This window comes from Lemur catta, chromosome 3 (assembly GCF_020740605.2).
Source record: "Lemur catta isolate mLemCat1 chromosome 3, mLemCat1.pri, whole genome shotgun sequence".
NCBI classification, from domain to species: domain Eukaryota; kingdom Metazoa; phylum Chordata; class Mammalia; order Primates; family Lemuridae; genus Lemur; species Lemur catta.
The window spans coordinates 32185872-32193180 of record NC_059130.1 but is presented as its reverse complement, the minus strand read 5'-3'; positions in this window follow the sequence as shown (position 1 = coordinate 32193180).

Genomic DNA, 7309 nt, shown 5'->3' with positions numbered 1-7309 from the left:
AAAGAGAAGCGCCCATGCCTCCCTTCTTTCTTACACACTGAGTGGAGTGGCAGGAGATCTTGACAGAATCACCTATTGTTAGCAGTACTTGACTGCATCACCTGGATGGGGGAATGTGTGCTATGAAATCTCTATTGGTTTAAATAGTATGTGAAGCATTCACCCAGTTATTAGTTGACAAACTTGGGGCTTGCCAGATCAGAAAATTAGCGTGAACATGTAAATTCTCTCTCAAATATATATAAATGAGTTTGACACTAGCTGTCCTCTTGCCTATGACTAGACTACTTTACCTCAGCAATTCATGTTTACTCATGCTTTCTGCATTTTTCATGGATGAAAACAAGTTGATAGTATCATGACAGTATTAAAGTTTTGAAAATTATGGGTGTGTACTGAACTTCTGGTACAGTGAAGAGCCTGTTAAACTCTGTTCAGCAGTGTTTCTTCTGCTAAGGACACTGGGTGCCCTCAGGAGTACTGTAACCCCACATGTCATATAACAGCACCATCCAGCAGATGGTGCTGTAATCCACCATCTGATGTGCAAGCAGGCTGTGGCCATGTGTGGAACAAGGGGCTTCAAAAACATCTCTTACAGACAAATGATCCAAGGCCATCCATGCAGCAGAAGAAAGCTGATTGTTTTAATCCAAATGAGGGCCACAGATGGGATAGATGAAGTATGGATTTGAAAGCATATGAAGGCCTTTAACAAAGCAGGAGTAAGTAAAAAAAACACACTCACAAAAAAACCAACAAGGAGGATCTGGAGTGATGGCCACGAACACCTTAGGTGTTCTTGATTTTTTTTTTTACAGACTTTAGATTGCTATTAAAGTGGATGCATTGCACTAGTCTTAAAGTATGTGGTAGAGAGGGATGTGAGGGAGGTCCAAAAGGACCCAATCCAGGGGTCAGAGGATAAAGACATCTGCCAGGAATGACCATGTCTCAGGTCATTTTTCTGCCTCTTTCTTCGTAATCATTTCATTTGGGGCAATGCCTTCAGTTTAGACTGCAGCATACAACACAAAAATTACTGCCACCAATAAAGACAATTCAGAAAAATGCCCCATAATCTATCTGTGCAGGTGCAATTTAATAGGTGAAGTCAATGCTAAAAACTTTGCATTTTTCCTGACTCTGAAACAGTGCCCAAACAAATAGTCATTTGTGCCATCACACAAAAAGCTCACTAATACAACATAGAAGACCACCTGATATGAGGACAAATGTCTGGATGAAGTTGCGTGACTTTTTATCATCTGAAGTACTAATGTCCTGGGTCATTCAAAGTCCTCAGGAAAATTTCCCACCAGATTTATGTCTGACCCAAGATATTGACAAATTACTGTCTGGGGGGCAATACTAACACACCCACCACCTGCAGTTTTAAATAAAGTTTTATTGAAACAAAGCTATGCCTACTCATTTATGCATTGTCAATGTCTGTGTCATGGTGCAACTGTGGAGTTGACAAGCTGCAGGAGAGTTCATCTGGCTGCAGAGCCTAAAGATTTTTCTGTATGGCTCTTTATAGAAAACGTTTGTCACCCAGTAGCCAGCGTCAGTCTAGCAGACAGCAGAAAGACCCTAAGGAGAAAAGCAAGAGCAGTAGAAGAGCAATCACATCAAGAAACCACAGTCAGAGCTTTTAAGGTCCACTGTAGGCTCATGGATAAAGGCTTATGTATGATAAGGTTTATGGTCTAAGAGAAAAAAATGGAAATGGAGAATATTTAAGTCCTCCAAGTGGTTATCCCTAAGGGCCAGAATAAAATCTATTAGTATGGGTCTGCAGTTAGGAAAATTGATTTACACATTCATGATGAAATCCACCACTTGAACAAGGTGCCTCCTCATTTGCCTTCTCAAGGAAAGCGATGTCTCCTTCTCAAGAAACAGGACAGGGTGATTGAGTTTTAAATGATTAACCAATTTGGTACCCCTTAGAACAATTTTTCGTAATGTATTATGATTTATTAAATATTGACAGGTTTAATTTTTAAATATTTAAAATGTATTTTTGCATTTATTTTCATGAGGCAAATAGCCTTTTTTTTCTTTTTGTGTAACATCTTTTTGATTTTGGTATGACAGCAATATTGGTATTTCTAAAATAATGTGTTTAGGATTGTTAATATTTTCTCCCCAAATATTTGACAGAATTTATTAAGTGTCTAATCTTAAAATTTTCATTGTAGGAAGATTTGTGGTTATAACTTCCTTTTCTATATAGATATACAGATATTTATTTGTTTTATTTCTTTATGAGATAGTTTTGTTATTTGTTTTACAGGAACGTTGTCTTTTAGTTCTAAGTAGCCAAACATACTAGCATAATGTTGTTTTTAATATTCTTTTATTTTCTTTTAAATATTTTATCTGTAGTGTCATTTGTTTACATTTTTGATATTGGTCATTTATATTTTCTCCTTATTTTTCTAAATTATTCTTAGTAGGCAGACTCTCTCTTAGGAGGATGCTTAGAAAAACCCCAAGTCAAGAGGGGAGACAAAAGACACAAAAGCTATTTGAAGCCTTTGGCACTCACAGTTAGAGCATATGTTAAACAATGTTCTAACATGCAGATAGACTAACAAACCATTTCATACTAAAGGCCTATTTATTAATATTTCAATCCATTTTTCTACATACTTAGGCTATACAAGTATAGTTTTGTTACCTGGATATACTACATAGCTGTGAAGTTTGAATGAGAACTAAGTGCTTAGGAATAAACTGAAAGAAGGTCAAAGATTTCAACACTACAAAATACAATACATTGATGAAAGAATTTAAAGACAACACAAATAAATGTAAAGACATCTGATGCTAATGGATTGGAAAACTAATACTGTTCAAATGTGCCCACTACCCACAATAGTTGCAGATTCAATGCAATCACTATCAAAATCCCTATAACATTTTTTTTACAGAAATAGGAAAAAAAATCCCAATATTCATATGGAACTACAAAAGACCCTGAATAGCCAAAACAATCTTCAGACAAAAGAACAAAAATGGGGACATGACACATCCTCATTTTGAAATATATTACAAATCTACAGTAATAAAAATAGGATGGCCCTGTCATAAAGACAGACATATAAAGCAATGGAAAAAAATAGAAAGCCCAGAAATAAATCCATGCATAAATGGTCAATTGATTTTCAGCAAGGGTACCAAGAATACCCATTGGAAAAAAATAGTGTCTACAACAAAATGGTGTTGGGGAAATTGGATATCCATATGTAAACAAATGAAATTAGATTCTTATCTTATATCATACTCAAAAATCAACTCAAAAGTAAATTAAAGACTTAAATGTAAGATACAAAAATATAAAACTTCTAGAAGAAAACATAGAAGAAAAGCTTTCTGACACGAGTCTTAGCAATGATTTGTTGGATGTGACCCCAGAGCATAGTTAACAAAAGCAAAAACAGTGAAGTGGGATTGCAATAAACTATAAACCTTATGCATAGCAAAGCTATCAGTCAACAGAGTGGAAAGGCCATGTATGGAATGGAAGAAAATATTTGCAATTTATCTGATAAAAGGTTAATAAGTAAAACAAATAAGGATCATCTACAATGCAATAGCAAATGAATAATTATAACACAATTAGAAAACGGGCAAAGGACTTGAGTATAAATTTCTCCAAAAAAGACATACAAATGACAAACAGGTATATGAAAAGATGCTCAACGTCACTAACCATCAGGAAAATGCAAGTCAAAACCACAATGTTATACCACCCCACACTTGTTAATGTGGCTATTAATAAAAAAAAAGATAACAAGTGTTGATGAGGAGGTGGAGAAATTGGAACACTTGTGTATTTTTGGTGGGAATGAAAAATGGTACAGCTACTATGGGAAACAGTATGGAGCTTACTCATGAAATTAAAAAAATAATATCATATGATCCAACATTCTTACTTGGAATTTATCCAAAAGGATTGAAATCAGGATCTTAAAGAGATATTATCCCTTCCATGCTCGTTGCAGCATTATTCAAAATAGCAAAGATGTGGAAACAAGCTAAATGTCCCATTGACAAATAAATGGGTAAAGAAAATGTTGTATGCATATAATGGAATATTATTTCTTCTTTTTAAGAAAGGAAAATTTTGTAATAGGTTACAACATGGATGAATCTTGAGGACATTATGCTGAATATAATAAGCCAGTGAGAAATGTATAAATACTGCCTGAGTCCACGTATATAAGGTATCTAACATAGTCAAACTCATAGAAGCAGAGAGTAGAATGGTGATTGCAAGGGGCTGGAGAAGGGGGAAATGGGAGTTGCTATTCAATGGGCATAAAATTTCAGTTATCCAAGATGGATAAATTCTAAAGATCTGCTATATGACATTGTGCTTATAGTTAATAATACTGTATTTTAAACTTGAAATTTGTTAAGTGGTTGATCTCATGTGAAGTGTTCTTATCACAATAAAAAAAACACATGCCTAACTAAACAGTTTTAGAGAAATAATATTTCTGATATAATTGGGTGTGCCTCTTCTAATCGTAATCATATTCTGATACTCCAGCAACCCTCCTAAGGATATTTTTCTGCCTCTTGTATACCTTAAAACCACTTGGAACAGACCAGTCTCTAAGATCCATGAGAGCAGATTAACATCTCTATGACCTGTTCTATCCTCTTTGGTCAACACACTTCAAATTTAGGAGAAGTTACAGCTTCTCACCTACTTGAGTTTGGTCCCAAGGAGGAGCTCAGATGTAGGTTGAGGTGAAAAAAGATAAGATAGTGTGGGGTCAAGGCATTAAAGGATGAAGCTATTTAAGGGGAAAAAAAATAAAGAGGCAAATTATTTTGGGTAGAGGGTAATTTCCTTTTTTTTTTTTTTTTTTTAGACCCTGATAACATTTCAAAGTACTAACAACTGCCTCTTTCAAGGTTGAATCATAAGTGATCGGCAGCATGAATTAGCCTTCAACTTAACAGAACAACTTCACGTGATGCTTCAAAAGGTAAATATATATTGTTCAATCACTTTCAATGAATCAACTGATACTATTGACTTGGTACAAGCTTTAGACTTCATTCAGGTCATAGCAGAAAATGTGCTTTGCTATGAAGAGTTACTCGCTTTGACCACTCTTGCTAACAGAATGTGGGGAATAGATATCTTCAACAACTTTCAAGATAAATGTCATGAAGTTGGACTTAATTTGATAAATTAGTAAGTGTATGTACAGATGGTGCACCTTCCATGGCAGGAAAACATGAAGGGTTTATTGCATAGACTTAAAAAATATATTAATAGAACCAAATGCTTCTATTTCTTTTCATGGTAATTTCCTTCTTGAGACAGACTGTCCTTAGAAGTTAAAAGTTCACAGGGGAATCAACATGATGTTGAGGGAAGCAAAGGCATTGGGCAAAGCACCTAAATGACTCCCTCTCTAACTCCTAATCACCATCACCTACAAACTAGCAAGCAATCACACATGGTTACATAATGTAATATGAATATGAATATATTAGAATAGTTCAGAATATAAACATCATTTGTATATAATGTTGTCATTTTCCCAGTGTCCATAAGTTAAATTTGAATTTAGAGGACAGTTTAGCCGTTTGTGACATCTTCTCAGGATGAAATCTATTTCCTAACTGCGGGGAGTTAGCTACTCTCTCTGCAAAGAAGTTTTCTCTTTCCAGTCAGGTCTCTCAGGCAGCGGTCAACGCAAAGGATGAAAAAATAGTAGGAAACAGAAATAAAAATAAAATAATAATAATAATACACAGAGCCAAAGATATAGTTTATAAAGTAAAGGTTTATGAAAATAGACAAAGAGAGGGTGTCCGGATGGATATATTTCTTCCTGCAAAAATATATCAAAGACTGAAACTCCACACAGGTATTTTATGGGGTAGATACAGGCTCCCATTCCCAAGGGCAACGGGATTTATATACTAACAGGCAGTTTGGTTTAGGGTCAAAGTCTTCTAAAAGGCTACTACAGATCCTTTAACTAACTCTATCTAGGGGAACAATGAGTTACAAAATCTTCTTAGGGCAAACTTCTAAGTTTTCTGATAAGGCTATTACTTTAGCAAAAAACAGAGACATCTTGGCTCCAGTGATTGTGTTCTGGGAGACAGAGAGGATCTCAGAAGTCAACATGAGCTGTGTTTTGTGTTAATTACTTTAACTGCATGGTTCTGTCTGGGCCCAGCTTGAGCATTAGCATATCTATTTGATCAGCTCTCATCTGGGTGGGGGGGGTCTTTGTCAGTCAGCTCTGGCAACCTTTTGGTCCTAGGTGAGGCCTGTCTTGTCTTTCAAAACAGGTGAGAACCTTAGGCCCAGTTTACAGCTGTCTCTTTGAAGTGCAGCTATACTGACCAATGAGATGCCCTCCTGAGGCGAGGCAGCTTTTGAACTAACACATTTATTTTTTCTTTAAGGCAAAGCCTTATTTGACTTCTGAAATCAAATCTTGTCTACAGAAATACAGGGGGCATTTCTATAACTCAGTATTCTTAGGCACAACACCTAACTAGCTGAACGATGTTATGATTTTGACCATTTAATTTCTTTAAGCTTCAGTTTTCTCAATGTAATGAAGAAACAGGATTCTGTAGCTTCTAAATTTCCTTCAAAATCTGGTTTCCCAAAAATGACCAAAAATAATAATATATTTGGCTACAAATGAAAAAAATGTCTAAAAGTTCAAGTCATGCTGTATAAATCTTCTCATAAAAGACATATCAGAAAAGAGTAGCGTAAGTGGAAAAACCAACCACTTCTTTCCCTGGAAATTTGCCCCCAACACCATGAAAGCAGAACTGTAGTGTCTCTTCTCCGTGGAGTAATTGAGCATAAATAGCTTTAGACCACCACAGTTCTCTGAGTTTATAAGGTTGTGATTTTGCATATTATTTCACTTTATTTGGTTGTTGTAAGAATGAGAGTGAGGATCTTTTCAGTTTTCTCCATCTGAGGGAGAATTCTGTCTTATTGTTTGTTTAACTTTCATCTCATCCTTATTCCTCGAACATTAGCACAACTACCCCAGGGTAGAATAACAGGCCTGGATTCTATTTTATTTATTTATTTATTTATTTGCAGAATGGTGTTTTTTATTGTTTAAATTGTGTCTAACACACATGCAGAGAAATGCATAAATTATAAGGGTAAAGTTTGATTTTTTTCCAATTGACACACCCATGTAAATACCCAAAACAAGAAATAATCAAATACTTGAAATAATGGAAATCAATATTTGCTCCTTGTATCTGGCTTCCTTCACTTGGGATT